We start from the raw sequence: 20,249 nt of genomic DNA, 5'->3' as shown, positions 1-20,249 counted from the left end.
TTTATTGAGGGGCTCCACCCTAGTATCAGATTCAGTATGGCCCGAGAGGTGGAGATGGACATCACATACCAACAGGTGGTGGCAATTGTAGGAGATTGTAAGGTATGAAGATCCGGGAGAGAGAAGAAAGGGAAGCTAAGAGACCTCGAGATTCTGGAACATATAACAATTCTCGTGCCCCAGCTGCAACCTGTCATGGTAGAGGCTATGTGGGTCTTCCTATTCATTCAGCACTTCCAGATGCCAGCGGTATTCTGGCTACTCCCAGACCTCAGGTTCCATATTATGCACAGCTAGTGTCTACTGTACCTCCTGCACGGGGTGCTTTCAGCGGTCAGTCCAGTCGATCAGGCCTGAGCCAGTCTCAGTTGGTGACATTCGTCATATAATGAGGGATTGCCCCAGATTTAGGAGGGGTGCACCTCCACAGATTTATTAGGTCCCACCTATTCCACAGGGCCCTCAGGTTTCTCATGCCATGAGTACGGCAGTTGTTGCCACTCCACCTGCATAGCCAGCTAGAGATGGAGGTCGGATAGGTAGAGGTCGCCCTAGAGGAGGAGGCCATGCCAGATATTATGCCCCTCCTGCTAGGACGGAGGCAGTTACATCTGATTCTATTATCATATGTATTGTTTCGGTCTGTCATAGAGATGCATCAGTCTTATTTGATTCAAGCTCCACTTATTCTTATGTGTCATCTTATTTTTCTCTATATTTGGGTGTATCCCATGATTTTTTGAGTTCTTCTGTTTATGTATCTACACCTGTGGGTGATTCTATTTTTGTTGACCGAGTGTATCGCTCATGTTTGATTGTTATCAATGATTTTCAGACCAGAGCTGATTTATTATTGCTCGATATGGTGGAATGGGCATGGACTGGTTGTCGCCCTATCATGCTATCCTTGATTGTTACGCCAAGATGGTGACGTTGGCTATGCCAGGTTTACCATATCTAGAGTGGATAGGTACCTTGGATTATGATCCTAGTAGGGTTTTTTCATTTCTTAAGGCTCAACGAATGGTTGAGAAGGGGTGTGATGCATATCTGGCCTATGTGAGATATGTTAGTGTTGATACTCCTACCGTGGAATCAGTTCCGGTAGTAAGGGATTTCCCAGATGTATTTCCAGCGGATCTTCCGGGTATGCCACCCGACAGGGATATTGGCTTTGGCATTGATTTATTACCGGGCACTCAGCCCATTTCTATTCTACCATATTGTATGTCCCCAGCAGAATTCAAGGAATTAAAAGAGCAGTTACAAGAGCTGCTTGAAAAGGGTTTTTTTCGGCCCAGTGTATCGCCTTGGGGTGCTCTTGTCTTATTTCTGAAGAAGAAGGATGGTTATATGCGAACGTTTATTGATTACGGCAAGTTGAACAACGTTACAGTGATGAACAAGTACCCATTGCCACATATTAACGACTTATTTGATCAGCTTTAGGGTGCCAGGTTGTTCTCTAAGATTAGCTTGCGTTCATGCTATCATCAGTTGAAAATTTGGGAGCCAGATTTCCCGAAGACTGCTTTCAGAACTCGGTATAGTCATAACGATTTCCTTGTGATGTCTATTGGGCTAACCAACGACCCAGCGACATTTATGCATTTGATGAACAGTGTATTTTAGACCTATTATGACTCTTTCATCATTCTGTTTATTGACGACATTCTGGTGTACTCCCGGAGCCTAGAGGATCATGAGCAGCACCTGAGGAATTTGCTTCAGACTTTGAGAGAAAATAAGTTATATGCAAAATTTTTGAAGTGTGAATTCTGGTTAGATTCAGTGGCATTCTTGGGTCATATAGTTTCATGCGAAGGTAACAAGGTAGATCTAAAGAAGATTGGAGTAGGGCAGAGTTGGTCCAGACCGTCCTCAGCTACGGAGATCCAAAGTTTTCTTGGCTTAGCGGGGTATTATCGTCGATTTGTATAGGGTTTATCTTCTATTACTGCACCTATGACCAAATTGACACAAAAGGGTGCTCCGTTCAGGTGGACCGAGGAATGTGAGGAGGGCTTTCAAAAGCTCAAGACAGCTTTGACTACAGCCTCAGTATTGGTATTCCCTACAGGTATAGGGTCTTATATTGTGTATTGTGATGTGTCGCGTATTGGTCTCAGTGCAGTATTGATGCAAGACGGTAGGGTGATTGCCTATGTGTCCAGACACCTAAAGGTATATGAGAAGAATTATATGGTCCACGACCTTGAGTTAGCAGCTATTGTTCATGCCTTGACGATCTGGCGGAACTACTTGTATGGTGTCCCTTGTGAGGTCTACACCGATCACCAGAGTCTGCAACATCTGTTTAAGCAGAAGGATCTTAACTTGCGGCAGCGGAGGTGGTTAGAGTTGCTTAAGGTTTATGATATCACCATTCTCTATCACCCCGGAAAATCCAATGTAGTGGCCGATGCCTTGAGTCGTAAGGCGAAGAGTTTTGACAGCTTAGCATATTTACTGGTAGCGGAGAGGCCATTCTCCTTGGATGTTCAAGCCTTGGCCAACCAGTTTGTTAGATTGGATATTTCTGAGCCGATCCGAGTTTTGGTTTGCGTGGTTTGTCAATCTTCTCTTTATGATCGTATCAGAGAGCGTCAGTATGATGACCCACATCTGATTGTCCTTAAGGACACAGTTTAGTACGGTGAATCCAAGAAAGTCACTATTGGAGGTGGCGGTGTATTACGGATGCAGGGCATGCTATGCGTGCCCAAATTAGATAGTTTGCGTGAGTTGATTCTCTAAGAGTCTCACAGTTCGCGGTACTCCATTCTTCCGGGACTTCAAGGTATATCTGACATCGTCCGTAGACCTCGGAGTCCCCCTCTATCCCTATTATGTTGTTTATACTTATTCTCTTTAGACTTTGATGTATAGAGATACTTAGAATAAATTCTTAGAAGCTTGTGACTTATTTCTACCGGGCTTTGGGAGTTGTAACTAATAGAATCGTGGTTTGATTTATTTTATATGTTGAGATTTGAGTTTTAGTTTTGTATTCCGCATAATTGATATGCTTACCTAGTCTTAGAGACTAGGTGCCATCACGACATCCTACGGAGGGAAATTGGGGTCGTGAAAAAACCGGGCAAATCACGTGCCAATAATAAAAATTATCATATTTTTTCCAGCACCTCGTAACCACATTTCATATCAGTTGCGGCGTGCAACCCGATCCCATATACCATTAATCATACCTGTTGCGACGTGCAACCCGATCCCATATAACATAATCTGTCCGGCAATAGCCACAAGCTCATGATTTTAACATAGATCAGATTATTATCAAGTTTACCGAAATAACAAGACAAGTTGCACAAGATATAAGAATAAACACAAGGAAAATCACAATATCACATGAAAATTACCAACGCAATAACCCCATATCATCACATAAGAATTACCAACACAATAACCACACATCATCCCATATTATCCTTGACAATAGCCTCTCTTATCTCTCATGTAGCCACCCTTATCACTCCTATAATAGCTTACTTTATCCCTCAGCCCTGACAATATCAATAGCCACCCTTATCGCTCCTATAGCCACCCTTATCACTCCGTATAATAGCCACTCTTATCACTTCGCTCAGACAATATCCCAACACATATAACCACAATGAAATGTCATCCTTATACCCAAACAATATTAACAGTCGAATGTCACCCTTATGTCCTCATGATAATAACTCAAATCACACAACAATTCACACAGAACATTATAACGACAACACAACAAAATCAATTCATATCACAAATTGCCCAATGGTCACAACAAATTACAAAGATATAACAAAACCAATAAATTTCACAACAAATAGCCCAAAGCTCTACACAACATATATAACACCTCAAAAACAACAACAGAGATGGAAAAGTAACTCAACATAGGACAACGCCTTCTTAAATCTAAATTTTGATAAATATATTAACACTTCAATTTAAACTTATTTAATAATTATATGCATATGTAAAATCCATAATGAAATTAATTCTAAGAAATATCAAATCAACAAACATACGGAATTCACAAAAAAATCGAAGTGGCAATCACCCCAAATTATCATATAAAATATAAACTCGACAAACAATGAATGAAGTATGATAAATCAAGGATTTACTAAGTTCCAACAGTTTTCCAATTTAATACATAAGGGCGTCTACGAACTTCAACCAATCTAATCTGCACATATAAACCAAGTACGTACTCGTCACCTCACGTACATGGTTTTGAATTACACAATTTTCACATAAGACTCAATGCCTAAGAAGTAATTCTCTCACTCAAGGTTAGGCAAGATACTTACCTTTTTGAAGTTAGGCAGATATTCCAAAATAGCCTTCTTGAGTGAAATGACCTCCAGACAACTCAAATATATCCAAATTAATTGTATAACTTTATTAAAATTCATCGAAAATAATTCAGGACAATAAAACATCGACTTAAAATTTTACATTAAAAAGTCAACCAAAAGTCAATGCGGGGACCGCCTCTCGGAACCAGACAGAATTTTCACAAAATGAGAACACCCATTCCGGTACGAGTTCAACCATAATAGTTTTATCAAATTCCGATAACGAATCGACTTCCAAATCCTCAATTTAAGGAATAGAAAATTTCTACCATTTTTAACCCAATTTACTAATTTCATGATAAAACAATAATAGATTCATGTATTTTAACTAAAATTGAGTTAGGAATTCTTACCCCAATATTTTCCTTGAACAAATTTCGAACAATCACCTCACTCGAGCTTTCTTCGTCCAAAATGGAAGAATGAGATTTTTTGACTTTATTCTGTTGTCTAGGGGTTTGTTCTTTGCGTTCGTGACCCTCCCTCGCGTTCGCGATGAACAAATTCTTCAATAGCCATTTCCAAATTCTTCTCAGATAGCCTCTAGTTTGATGGTCATAAATATTTCTACAAAACTCCAAATGATAAATGGTTTGACTTTTTAAAAACTAGACATCAAGAGATACAATTTTTATGTTTTGCTCATCTCCGAGTTCCTTATAGATTTCGAGATATATACTTCCAAAGTCAGCCTTGTGCAGCAATAATTTCTTTTTCGCGATTTTCAAACTCTTCCCAAACAGCCTGTAGTATATCTATCATAACTTTTTGTACACAACTCTAAATTCTAAACAGTTTGATTTTCTGAAAACTAGATACAAAGGGCTACAATATTTATTTTTGAATCATCATCAAATTTCTTATAGATTGCAAGATATAAGCTTCCGAAATTGAGTGATAGACAACAGAAATTCCTTCTTCTCGAACGCGAAGAACAAAATCGCAGAAGCCAAATCCTTCTTCGCGAACGCAAGAGGCACCTCGCGAACACGAAGAACAGCACCATGCATCAGAAAACCAGCATCCAAAGTAGCTCAAAATGATCCGTTAACCATCCGAAATTCACCCGAGGTACCCCCGGACCTCAACCAAATACACCAACAAGTCCTAAAATATCATACGAACTTAGTCGAAGCCTCAAATCACATCAAACAATGCTAAAACACGAATCATACCCCAATTCAATCCATATGAAACTAAGAAATACCAACTTCTACATTTGATGCCGAAACCTATCAAATCAAGTTTGATTGACCTCAAATTTTACACATAAGTCATAAATGACATAACAGACCTATTCAAATTACCATAATCAGATTCCGACCCCGATATCAAAAAGTCAACTCCCCGATCAAACTTCAAAACCTTCAATTTCTTATTTTCGCCATTTCAAGCCAAATTCAACTGCGGATTTCGAAATAAATATCCAAACACATTCCTAAGTCCGAAATCACCATACGAAACTATTGGAATCATCAACATTCCATTTCGGAGTCGTTTGCTCAAAAGTCAATCTCTGGTCAACTCTTTTCATTTAAGCTTCAAAAATAAGGATTGTTTCTTCCAATTAAATTCCAAACCTTCCAAAAACCAAACTCGACCGCACACACAAGTCATAATACATATTACGAAGTTGCTCGGGACCTTAAGTCGCTGAATGGGGCGTTAATTCTTAAAACGACAAGTTGAGTCGTTACAACAAGAGTGTATATAACAGATACAACTTATATCGACTGTATACATGGGTATATATAATAGATATAATATGTATCACCAGTATTTGTTCGCACAACGAATACAACCAAGGCGAAATATAGAGATACAGGAAAATAAAATATTCTTGTTAAGAGTTGAACTCAAGACCTCCGCTAACTAAGTGGCCACTCTAACCAATTGAGCTACGAGAGCTTATTGCTTTCTTATTTTAGTTCAAAATAATTAATCTCTTATTTCATATATTTGCTATAAAATTCAAATATAGCTACAAATGATAAATTGGTTAAAATTATAGCTACGGATAATAAATAAAGTGTAAATGTTTGACGTGTCGCGTAATTTTTATGGAAGAAGTACGAAAATAAGAGTAGCTGAGAAGGCGAACGAAACTATTGAAAATAACTTTTTATACTATCGGATTACCTAGCAAATATCTACAGGTAATCCTAATAAAAAGTAAAATCTGTGTTCTTAAAAATAAGATATATTATCTAGTATAGCAGGTAAATACGACCTGATAGTTTAATTCCTATTATACCTGAATTATCTGTAACAGCATGTTTACAATACCGGTAAGTGATCGGTTGGATAGTTGATTAATTAACATTTCTTTTTAAATGACCTCCTCCGTTCTTTAATTTACAGGTATATGAAGTCAAAATTTGATTGTGGGAATATTACCGAATGAATCTCCTAATACGTTTCAAATAGAAAGATTTCAATTATTTTTGTTTCGTTTGAAAGGAGAAAAAAAGAGAGATAATATCGATACCTAATGATTATTTTAAATTGACATGCATGAATCTTAATAACAATGTATAAATTCGTACCCTTTACTACATATTGAGCTCTTGAAAAAGGCTAATCGAGTACTGGCTTATTCTTTACAAATATTTGACCGTAAATTTAATTAGAATTATAATATTAATTTAAAATCATTATAAAAATCTATAAATTTTAATCTTGGATCCATCATTGACCGCTCAACTAAACATTATAGTCTTCACAATGTCAAGACCCATAAAATGGGTGAGAATTTTCTAACATAAAACGGTCAACACGTTTCTCAATTCCTTATCATTATTCTCTTGAGGAAAATTATAAAAGGGTCAGCATTTAAGCTTATTAATTAAACATCACGTATTGTAGAGAATTCCCTTTTCTCCAACTTAGATTTTCTTCCTATTTTCCCCATAGCTTTTGAAGCCATGAATCACAAAACATGCTCTTTTTTCTTCTTAGTCTTTTTTGTCTTAATTTTCTGTCTACCCTCAACAACTTCCTCTCGCAGATTACCAGGTTTTGTAATCCCTTCACTTTAATATAATTGTTTATATATCCTAATTATTGTCGACTTTATTATTATTATTATTATTATTATTATTATTATTATTATTATTATTATTATTGTGAGGAGGGATAATTTTCAGTTATTTTGAAATATACCATGTAGAAATTTCGAGTTATCCAGAAATACAACCACAAAAAACGTTTCTGCTACAAAATAGTACGGTGACTTTTGGACTAGAAAACAGTGGGTCAAATATCTCTCTTTACTTTCATCATAAATTGATTAATTATGTCTTTTGTTATACTATTCACCTCTTAGAGCTGTATACTTTGGACCGGATATACTCTTATTTTAGACGGAGTGTTACATGTCATTTTTTATGTTCTTGGGGTGACTCGAAAACTCATAACCTATTGGCAAGAAGTGAAGGATATTCACCATTTGATCAGCCCACTTACCCTAGTCAACTACATGTCACTGCTAGATTAAATTGATCCATCTCTTTTTTCCTAACCCGGTTCACTTAAAAAAACCACATCACAACCTAAAGTCCACCCCCACATCTTCTCTCCCCTCTTTTCTAGTGGTTTTTTAAGTGAATCTGATTAGAAAAAAAAAGGAATTGGTCAATTAATCTGATAGCGACATGTGGCACTCCGTCTAAAATAAAGGTCTATCTGGCCCTATGGTTGTTCATAAAAATCCAAAAAATCGAACCAAACCGATAAAAAAATCGATACTTTTTTTGTTTTGTTTGGTTTTGGTTTTGGTTTTGAATTTTAAAAACCGATCAAATTTGGTTAGATTTTGGTTTTAGTCAAAAAAAATAATCGGTTTGGTATGTTACGTTAAAAATGTAGTCGCCGGAATATGTATTTGGTAGTGTATATCTCATATTTAAAAAAAAATCGATAAATAACCGAAAAACCGACAAAAATTGACATAAATCGAATAGCTAAAAAAATGACTTAATTAGTTTGGGTTGGATCCAATATTTGAGAAACCGATTTACTTGGTTTGATTTCTTTATAGGGAAAAACTAATTTAAAACAAACTACGTACTCCCTATCTGGCCCAAAGGGTAATGGTAGGGGCTCAAAGAGGTGGGGAGGGCATAATTAAACAATTTATAAAAGTAGAAAAATTGACGATTATAAACAAATTTTATTGTGTAGAAAAATTTATTATTGTCACTGTATAACTTAACTCCATTTACATAACAGATAATGGTGCTGGCGGCAGTTTAATTCAAACGATTCCCTCTCGCTCTGGTTCAGCTCCAGGAGCAACTGAACAATCACCTCCAGGTAAAATTCCGTTCGATATCGTTGTATTAGTATTCTCTCTTTGGAACATTTCCCATCATAATTAGGACTAAAAGTATTAAAAATCACAACATTTTGTAATTAAATTTTTTGTAATATATTTTATAAAGTACGTAATTAGACAAAAAGTTGTTATACATTTCAAAAAGTAGTATTGTCATATAAAATTGAACAGAAAAGAATGTCATTGTTATCTATTAGCTGCATATACTCTACTCCCTCTATTTAAGTTACTGTAGAGATTTAACTAGACATGGAATTTGAAGGAGAAAAAAAAAATGGAATTTGTGGTTTCTAGCATATATACCATGAGGTTTTTTTAGGGCTATCAAAAGTTTGTCATCAATGAGTAAAATAAATAGTTTAAATTCAAATTTTTTTGGAAGATAGAAAAGTATCATGTTTTTAAACAATTTATACTATACTAAAAGCACCCTTAGCGAACGTTCGCTTTTTTTACCCTTTTAAAATAAAGTTCACACTGGATAATATAGTCATTTAGTTATTTTTCTAATATTTAGGATTTCAAAATTAGCTAAATATTTCTCATTAATTCATTCCTTATTTAAACTAAGTAGGAAGCATCAATATATTAGGGCATCATATTCTGATATATTTTTGCTTAATTTGAGCAACATTCTACACGTGCATTATTCATAATTTTTATGCAGTTATTATATACTTTAAATAAGAAAAACAAAATCAGAGGTTTTTTCCCAACAATGAAACTCGACGACAAAGAGCTGTGTAATTTCGTGTCCTTTGTCTTTGTATTTTAATCAAGAATAATTTTGCCTCTTAATTTATTGTCCCTCCCAATGAAACTATTTGTTGGTCTTAAAATTTAATTTGATACGTATTTATTTATTATTTGATTATTTATTTATATTTATATATTAAATTCTTTCTTATTTAAAATATATAGCAGTATAAAATATTTATAGTATAAAATCAAAATAATTTTAACCGATTAATTTTAGGTGAAGATTTGGATCATCTTCAATTTTTCTCATCTTTTTTACCCTTTGAAAATAAATTCATACTAGATAAAATAGTCATTATAACTATTTTTTCTCATATTTAGGAATAGTCATTTAATTAGTTTTCTGATATTTAAAACTCTGAGTGCTTTCTTATTTAAATTGTATAAATCTATAAAACAAATCTATCTATACTATATTAAAATCACGAATACTCTTAGCGAATGTCATTCACATTTTTTACCATTTAAAAATACTTTTACAAGGGATAAATTTATAATTTAAGTTAGTTTTCTACTATTTAGGATTTTGAAATCAATTAAAAAATTTTATATTAAATCTTTCCTTTTTAAAATAGGAAAGAAGTCATAATATGAAGGAATTCAAAATCAAAAAATATTTTGCCTTAAATAGATTGTACTAATTAACAATACATCCTTCATGCAATTACTTATGGAATCGGGATGAGAACAATGGCGACTTCACTTGATTTCTAATAAAATCACATATTCAATTAAACTTTTTAATACAACAGCGTCTAAATTAAAATTATTTTAATGCGAAACAATATATGCACTTTAAAAGTTCTTATTTTAATCATACAAAGTAGTTAATTCATGTTTAATTAAGCACCCAAAATAATTATTTGATATCATATTTAGTTATAATAAACTGTATAAGCCTAAATTTATATTATAAAAGCACGAAACCTCTACACGAAATATTAATCAGTTCTTTATTCTTTAAAAATCATTTTTATATTGAATAAAATGTTGTGTAAATATTTTACTAATATTCAAGATTTTAAAATCAATTAACGTTTTGCGTATTAATATTTATTTTTTGTATTTGAACTATGTAAGAAGTCCAAACATTTAGTACTTTAAAATGAATTATATAAAAACAATCCAAATTTAATATGATTACATAGAATTAGTTAATTTAATAACTTTTATAGCAATTTGTTCGCCCTATTAAATTTTCATGTTTTAGTAATGTTTTCTTTGCTTATGCACATTTCGATAAAGTTATGTAAATCATCATTTTTAATTTATTTATTTTAACAACTAAAACTTCATTACATGGGTAATATCGAAACCTTTGAAGAGAGATAAATCGAGAAGACATAAATTTGATAATCTTTAAGAATAGTAATAAAAACTTATGTGTATCAGAAAAATTCTAAATCTTAAATCTTCAAGGGCTATATGCTTTTACTGAAACTAACAAGAAAGCGCGATAATATGTGAAACATAACATATGAATTTATAATATTGGAGCATAATCTAAGATAAATTTTTGAATAATGATTGAAGAGTTTTACAAATAAATTTCTTTCTTTTATTGAGTTATCTATATGAGATCAATATGCATAAATTTCAGAAGCGTACACTTTATTTTATAACTCAAACATAATTTTAGAAATAATATATAATTTTCTTACAAAAATTACTCATTGAGATAGGGAACACGCGCAACGCGCGTACCCTAAGACTAGTCTAATATAAAAATAGTATTAATATAGAATGGAACTGAGGGAATATAATCCAAATTAGTCCGTTCAAAAAAAGTAATTTTTTAAATTTGAAAATACTTTAACTTAAACTTTTTATTAAATCTTTAAAGAGGAGCTTTTATAATTTGAGGCAGACCCATGATTTGAATATCATAGGGGAGCCACTTTTAAAAAAAAACAAAAGTTGTAAGAGCCCAGATTCAAGCATCTATCCATTTTTTGTGCTTTTACGGGGCCAAGCAAAATATTTAAGGGGTCATCACTGTATATATAGATATATGTGAAATATATATATATACAATCTTTTTGTCGTTGCTAACGGGTTCCAATGACCCTCTTCCCCAATATAGGTCCGCCCATGTTTATAGTCGCATAAATATTATAGAATGTTTAGATTATTAGTTTAAAAATTTTTAAGACCAAGAGATTCAGAAATTAAAACTTTCATACTTTGCCATTTTTTTGGTAACTAAAATTGCAGCAGGACGTGGAGGTAGCTCAACACCCAAGAGAAGATTCTGCAGTTATAAGAATAGATGTAAACACAGTACTCCCTAAATTGAAACCATAGCAGCAGAGCGAGTGTACTGGGACGACGACGACGATGACGACAACAACAATTATTATTATTTTTATTATTATTATTATTATTATTATTATTATTATTATTATTATTATTATTATTATTATTATTATTACGTACGCAATTTCAAAATGTACGATAAATGAAAAAAATTAGAAGCTAGCTAGCACGGGCTTGCTATAAATTGTACAAAATTATATACTCCCTTTGTTTAAAAAGATTGGCATAGTTCAGAGTACGACGATCAAAATACTTAACTTTGACTGTGAATTTGAGTTTTTGAAAATCAAATTTACGTTATCGTAAATTATATAAAAAGTATTATAAGTCATAATAATTCTTAATTCAAAATATTTTTAAAAAAATCAAGAAAAATGTGGTCAAAGAAAACCTCGTAAACTTTCCAAAAAGTAATGGTGCCAATCTTTTTGAAACGGAGGGAGTAGATTTTATAATTAATGTAATGTTTATTTACTTTTTAGAATTCCTGAATTGAATTTGCCTTCTTCTCTATCGATTCACACATCTCTTTCTCTCTAAATCACCGGATATCCGGCGAACACGGACCAGGTAAGACCCCCGGCCCCACCCCACCCCTTGTCTTCTTTTCCTCTCTTTCTCTCTCCTGGCTTTCTCCTTCTTCCCTATTACTTCCCTTTCCTCCTTCCCTTTCTTTCTTGTTTTCTTGTCCCCCCTTTTTGCTCCCCAAATTTGTCCCCCCCCCCTCCCCCCTTTATTTCCCTTTCCCCTTTTCTTCTTCTCCCTTCTTTCTCTCCTCTATACCTCATCTCTTCCACCTCGTCCCCCTATTTTCTAGCACACTGACCTAGCCTAGCGGCGGCGGCGACTGAGACTATTTTCCAGCGAGCCTCAGGCGAAGCGAGCGGGAACTTCCAAAACAAAGCTGTTGTGGACAACACCTTTTTCGGTACTCGTTGTGGCTTCAGGTTCTATTATTCTTGCTTAGAATTTGCTATTTGTTAATATTGGACTCGTGTGAGTTGGTACCTCCCGTTTTTCGGTTTTCCTTTGTTGTGTTAGTTAAATTGTTGTCAACTTAGTTCGTATTAGTTTATTCACCGTATTAGTGTGCCTGTAGTTGCAACTTGTCTTCTTCTGGTTTGATCTGTTATATTATGTGTGATAGTGATTCCCCTTACTCTGCCATAGGTATAATGGTTGTGATCTGGGATGGTCGAGTGAGGTCATATCCTCGGGAGGAATGTGGTGTGTGGCGGGAGGTAGGGCAGGGGTTAGGGGTGGGGCGAGAGGCAAGGGGTTGAGAATTGGGTCATGGAACGTAGGTACATTGACGGGTAAGTCTATAGAGTTGGCGAAGATCCTCCAGAAAAGGAGGGTCAATATAGCGTGTGTCCAGGAGACTAGGTGGGTAGGGTCGAGGGTGAAGGACGCAGACGGGTATAAACTTTGGTAATTAGGAGTCCAGAAAGGTAAGAATGGAGTGGGCATCTTGGTGGATAGGGAACTCAGAGAGTCTGTGGTCGAGGTTAGACGAGTGAATGATAGATTGATGATTATTAAGTTTATGGTTGGAGAGTGCACCCTAAACGTCGTTAGCGCCTATGCGCCGCATGTGGGCCTAGATGAGGAGGTTAAACGACGTTTCTGGGAGGGGTTAGATAAGATTGTGCGCCAGGTTCTGCCTACTGAGACTCTATTCATAGGAGGGGATTTCAATGGGCATATTGGGTCGACTGCAGGTGGTTATGGCAAGGTGCATAGAGGCTTCGATTTTGGGGAGTGGAACGGATGAGGTACATCGCTGTTGGACTTCGCTAAGGCTTTTGGGTTGGTGATTGTGGACTCTAGCTTTCCAAAGAGGGAGAGGCATTTGGTTACTTTTCAAAATGCAGTGGCAAAGACTCAAATTGACTATCTCCTCCTTATGAGAGGTGACAGAGGACTATGCAAGGATTGCAAGGTAATCCCGAGTGAGATACTCGCGACGCAACATAGGCTCTTGGTGATGGACATTGGTATTATGTTAAAGAGGAGGAAAAGGTCTACTCGAGAAAGTCCGAGAATCAGGTGGGGAGCCTTAACTAAGGATAAAGCCCAAGAGTTGGAGGGGGCAGTTGTCGTCTATAGGAGCTTGGAGGAGCAGTAGTGACTCGAGCACTATGTGGTCAGCGATATCAGACTGTATTAGGGAGGTTGCGAGAGAGGTGTTAGGAGTCTCAACGGGCGTCTCTGGTGGGCACAAAGGAAACTAGTGGTGGAATAAAGTGGTTCAAGGTAAAATGGAAGATAAGAAGGTGGCGTACCTGAAGTTAGTAGGGAGCATAGATGAGGAGGAGAGGCGAGCATGCATGGAGAGGTATAAGACAGCTAGGAATGAGGCTAAGCTGGCAGTCACAGAGGCTAAGACTGCGGCATATGGTCGTATGTACGAGGAACTGGGGGAAAAAGGCGGGGAGAAGAAGTTATTCCGGCTGGCCAAGTTGAGAGAGAGAAAGGCTCGGGATTTGGATCAAGTGAAATGCATCAAGGATGAAGATGGTAGAGTATTAATGGAAGATGCCCAGATTAAGAGGAGATGGCAGACTTACTTTCATAAATGTTTGAATGAAGAAGGGGATCAGGATATTGTGCTAGGCGAATTGGAGCATTATGAGAGTCACCGTGACTTTGGGTACTGTAGGCGTATCGAGGTTCATGAGGTCGTGGGAGCTATACGTAAGATGAGTAGGGGCAGAGCGACCGGGCCAGACGAGATTCTGGTGGAATTTTGGAAGTGTGTGGGGAGAGCAGGTTTGGAGTGGTTGGCTAGGTTGTTTAATGTTATTTTTAAGGCAAAGAGGATGTCGGATGAGTGGAGGTGGAGTACGGTTGTCCCATTGTATAAGAACAAAGGTGATATCCAGAGTTGTAACAATTATAGAGGTATCAAATTACTGAGTCATACCATGAAAGTATGGGAGGGGTAGTTTAAGTGAGGGTAAGGATGACAGTATCTGTATCCGACAACCGATTCGGGTTCATGCCGGGTCGTTCGACTACAGAAGCTATGCACCTTGTTAGGAGGTTGGTGAAACTGTACAGAGAGAGGAAGAATGATCTGCATATGGTCTTTATTGACCTAGAGAAAGCGTATGACAAGGTTCCTAGAGAAGTTCTCTGGAGATGCCTGGAGGCAAAAGGTGTGTCGATTCCCTATATTATGACGATTAAGGACATGTATGATGGGGCTAAGACTCGGGTTAGGACAGTAAGAGGCGACTCTGAGCATTTTTCGATTGGAATGGTATTACACCAAGGTTCTGCGCTCAGTCCGTTCTTATTCGCCCTGGTGATCGACTCGTTAACACACTATATTCAATGGGAGGTGCCATGGTGCATGTTATTTGCCGATGACATAGTTTTGATTGATGAGTCACGAGCCGGTGTTAACAAGAGGCTAGAGGTTTGGATACAGGCTTTTGAGTCTAAGGGATTCAAGCTGAGCAGGACAAAGACGGAATACCTGGAGTGTAAATTCAGCGCTGAGCCATGAAAAATAGGCGTGGTTGTGAGGCTTGAATCACAAGTCATCCCGAGTAGAGGCAGCTTCAAGTACCTTGGTTCGCTTATCCAGGAGGAGGGGAGATCGACGAGGATGTCAGACACCGTATTGGGGTAAGATGGATGAAGTGGAGGTTAGCATCTGGAGTCCTGTGTGACAAGAGAGTGCCACCAATATTCAAAGGTAAATTCTATAAAGCGGTGGTTAGACCGGTCATGTTGTATGGGGCTGAGTGTTGCCCCGTTAAGAACTCACATATCCAGAAGAAGAAAGTAGCAGAAATGAGGATGTTGAGGTGGATGTGCGGGCACACTAGGATAGATAAGATTAGAAATGATGTTATTCGGGAGAAGGTGCACGTGGCTCCCATTGATGACGAGGCTCCAGATTTTCGAGGACATGACACTTGATAGAAAGATGTGGAGGTCGAGTATTAGAGTTGTAGGTTAGGATGCAGTTGAGTCTTGACTTACTTCGTACCATTGTGGGACTAGCCACGTAGGGTTTTTGTCTAAGATAGCTAGTGATAATGTTGTGTTTTACTACTTCACTTTTCGGTGCATGTCCTATTTACTAGCTATCGTTTTTGCTTTGCATATTTCTTCTGCATTTCATGGTGTTCCTATTTTTTCTATGATTATTGTGGTGATACTAATATTGTCTCCTTTTGTCCTTTTGTCTTTTTATTTTCTTGAGCCGAGGGTCTTTCGGAAATAGCCTCTCTACTCATTTGGGATAGGGGTAAGGTCTGCGTACACACTACCCTCCCCAGACCCCATTAGTGGGATTTTACTGGGTTGTTGTTATTGTAGAATTCCTTAATGTTATGATCAGTAAACTTCATATTTTCAAAGCAAGGAAAATAGTTTTGAATATTTAAATAATAATTAGATGCATGTTTATTGACTTGAGTTTGCACTTGATGTATTATTTTTATTTAACCAAATTTCCATGAAAATTTGTTCAACATGATACAACATCAAACATCTTAATCTCCCTTCTCTCTCTCTCTCTCTCTCTCTCTCTCTCTCTCTCTCTCTCTCTCTCTTTTCCTTTTTTCGATTGACATTTTTTATATATTTCAAAATAGTCTTTCTGTAACGACCCGACCGGTCATTTCGAGCATTTGCACTTCGGTCGGTAGTTTGAGGGCATGAGTAGATCTGTATGAAGTATTATGACTTATGTGATGTCACGACCCGAAATCTGACCTGTCGTGATGGCGCCTATCTCAATACTAGACAAGCTGATAACATAAATAACCCCTGATTTCCTTTAAGTTTGAAAAACATAATATTTAAATACAAAACAAAATCCCACAAATACTGATACGAACACTCCCCAAAACCTGGTGTCACTAAGTACATGAGCATCTAATATGATTAAAAGTCTCAAAAATACGGTCTATGATAGTCTGAGACCAAATACAGTGAATAAGAAGATAGGGAAGGAGAGATAAGGTCTACGAAACACGGCAACTATCTCAGAATTTTCGGAAAATCAACTACGCGAAAGAATCAACACCCGCTATGTTCGGAAATACCTGGATCTGCACACAAAGTACAGGGTGTAGTATGAGTACAACCAACTCAGTAAGTAACAATAATAAATAAGGAACTAAAGATAGTGATGAGCTACACAGTTATAGTTCATTTTCAGTAATTCCAGCAAAGAGCAGACATGCTTTCGATTCCAAAAGTTTAAGTCAAATCAGTTTTATACAGTTCAAGTTCATGTAATCTGGATATAGATCTTTCAGAAAATTTCACATCAATGACAGATAGCAACTAAATACAACAACAAATGAAAAGCAAGTACAGCCTCTCAGGGCAACAGATACTCAACTCGCACAACCACTCAACCACTCGGCTCTCAGCCCTCAGCACTCACACTCAATGGGTACCCGCGCTCACTGGGGTTGTACAAACTACGGAGGGGCTCCTATAGCCCAAGCGCTATAGTCTGCACGGACAACTCACGTACTGCACGGACAACTCACGTGCCATAGTATAAATATTTGGATCCGCACGGATAACTCACGTACGGACAACTCACGTGCTATAGTATAATATCTGGATCCGCACGAACAACTCACATGCTATAATATCCCGCACGGATAACTCACGTGCTGCACGGACAACTCACGTACTATAATATAATATCTCACAATTAGGCCATCAGCCTCACTCAGTCACAAATCTCTCTAGTCTCTCGGGCTCTCAACTATCATGAAATCAGCCCAAACAACAATAATATGATGCATCAATAATGAACAATATAGAGACTAAGATAAAATAAACAAGTAAACTGTGACTGAATACAAACAACAATTACGTAGGTAGTTCAATATGTACACGACCTCTGTGGGTCCCAACAGTAAAAACAAATAGCCTAAACATGGTTTCTAACATGACTTACAGTCAAATTTTCACAACACACATAGAGAGCACATAGCTAACACCAAGTTATTCAACTTTACAGTTTTCACGGGACGGACCAAATCACAATCCCCTAGGCGCACGTCCATACGCCCGTCACCAAACATGTGCATCACCTCCAAAATAATCACATGATACCAAAATTCGGGGTTTCATACCCTCAAGACCAGATTTATAACTGTTACTTACCTCAATCCGAGCAATTCCCTATTCCAATAAGCCATTGCCTCACGAATTGGCCTTCAAATGCCTCGAATCTAGCCATAAGTGATTCGATTCAGTCAATAAAATTTATTAAAATTTATTCCATATAAAAATAAAATTTATTTCCATAAAATCCGAAATTTAACTCAAACATTGTCTATGGGGCCACGTCTCGGAACCCGATAAAAGTTATAAAATCCAAAAGCCCATTCAACCACGAGTCTAACCATACTAATTTTACCAAAATCCGACCTCAACTTGACTTCCAAATCTTCAAATCTTATTTTCAAATCCCTAAGTTCAAATCCCCAATTTACACCTCAAAAACATGTAATCTAGTCGTATTATTCGATGATAATTCAATATTATGGAGTAGAAATGATCACAAGGTACTTACCTCAAGTTCTCTCGTGAAAACCTCGCTCAAAATCGCCCAACCCGAGCTTAAAATACCCAAATATGGCAAAAGCTCGGAACTCCTCCAATTTTATTCTGCCCAGGCCCTGTCGCACCTGTGACCAGATTAGCCATATCTGCGGTCTCGCAGGTGCGACTAAATGTCCGCATATGCGATCCCCTAAAAGACTCCCTCCGCTTCTGCGCGTCCCTTTTCGCACATGCGACCTCGCAGGTGCGGAAATTGCTTCGCACCTATGACTACTGCTCCTCTTCACGTCTGGTCGCTTCTGCGGTGGCTGGAGCACACATGCGACTTCGCATATGCGATAAGACCTCCGCAGGTGCCAAAAATACCATAAGCAAAATTTCCAACAGTGGTCTTAAGTTCGAATTTGATCCGTTAATTATCCGAAACTCACCCGAGGCCCCCGGAACCTAACCAAATATACCAACAAGTCCTAAAATATCATACGAACTTAGTCGAACCCTCAAATCACCTCAAACAACGCTAAAATCATGAATCATACCCCAATTCAAGCCTAATAAACTTTGAAATTTTAAGTTTCTACAAACGACGCCGAAACCTATCAAATCGTGTCCGATTGACCTCAAATTTTGCACACAAGTCATAAATGACATAACGAACCTATTAAAATTTTCAGAATCAGATTTTGACCCCGATATCAAAAAGTCAACCCCCAGTCAAACTTCCCAAAAATTCAACTTTCGGCATTTTCAAGCCAAATTCCACTACGGACCTCCAAATAATTTTCTGAACACGTTCCTAAGTCCAAAATCACCATACGGAGCTATTGGAATTATCAAAATTCGAATCCGAGGTCATTTACACATAAATCCACACCCGGTCAACTTTTCTAACTTAAAATTTTAAATTATGAGACTAAGTGCCTCATTTCACTCCGAATTCCTTCCGGACCCGAACCAACTAACCCGATAAGTCATAAATCAATTGTAAGGCTTAAATTGAGAAGTAAATGAGGAAACAGGGTTGTAATACTCAAAACGACCGGCCGGGTCGTTATATTCACCCCAACTTAAACATACGTTCGTACTCGAACGTGCCAAGAGTTGTTCCAAGCCATCAAATTACTATTCTATCTTACCACGCGCGTACTCGGGGGTGATCCTATGTCACCCTATTCCACATAGGCCTGACAACACAATACAATTGGAAATCCTTAATTTAGCCTTAGCCCAAAAACCTTGGAATTCAATTCCCAACCTTTAGAATTTCTTTTCAAGACACGAATCTTGCATTTACACATTGTACGAGTCTAAACAAGCTGCATCGAGCTATAACTATAATACTGAATATAATCACCCAGTATGTTACACAATTCGCCCGCTCGTAGTACTATTCATGATCACAGTAAATAATCCAAACCAACCAAGTACTAGTATAAAACCCCACAGTCAACAGAACCTTATTCCACAACCTTCATACATTGCCAATGATGAAAGAAACAATCAAAAACTCATAGCTACTCATCATATTAACTAGCCATGGAGCTCTCTTTTCTCAACCAAAACCATAACCCTCTTGAATATACCATAATCAAGCCTGATAGTACCCATTCTAGGTCCAATGACCTTATATTATTTAACACAACTATCCCACAAACACGCCACATCAATAGAACTCCAGCCTCTACTACACAATTCGTGAACCCAAATATGGGAGATGTATCAAGGAAGAAAACCATATTGCAAGTTCAACAAGCACCATCACAACTACAATGTTACAACCAACTCCTCAAATTTCATGAAGAGGATAACCGTAGGCGCAATGTAAACAATTCCTCAAATATGTTGCTCATGTAATTTCTATCATAGAGGAAGGAAAGCAATGAAATTCGATAAATTATCAAAGAAATAAAATTCCC

The 20,249-nt window shown here is 37.0% G+C and overlaps 1 long non-coding RNA gene across 1 annotated transcript; it reads left to right on the top strand.

Annotated features, from left to right (window-relative positions):
• Positions 1 to 7,207: 7,207 nt before the first annotated feature.
• LOC142178611 (uncharacterized) lies at positions 7,208 to 12,484 on the top strand. Its single transcript, XR_012706872.1, has 3 exons — positions 7,208 to 7,385; positions 8,601 to 8,684; positions 11,680 to 12,484. It is a non-coding gene; the product is annotated as an uncharacterized LOC142178611 (long non-coding RNA).
• The last annotated feature ends 7,765 nt before the right edge of the window (positions 12,485 to 20,249 follow it).

Source organism: Nicotiana tabacum, chromosome 24 (assembly GCF_000715075.1).
Source record: "Nicotiana tabacum cultivar K326 chromosome 24, ASM71507v2, whole genome shotgun sequence".
NCBI lineage: Eukaryota > Viridiplantae > Streptophyta > Magnoliopsida > Solanales > Solanaceae > Nicotiana > Nicotiana tabacum.
Note: the sequence above shows the minus strand (reverse complement) of the source record. Positions and strands in the feature narration are given on the sequence as shown.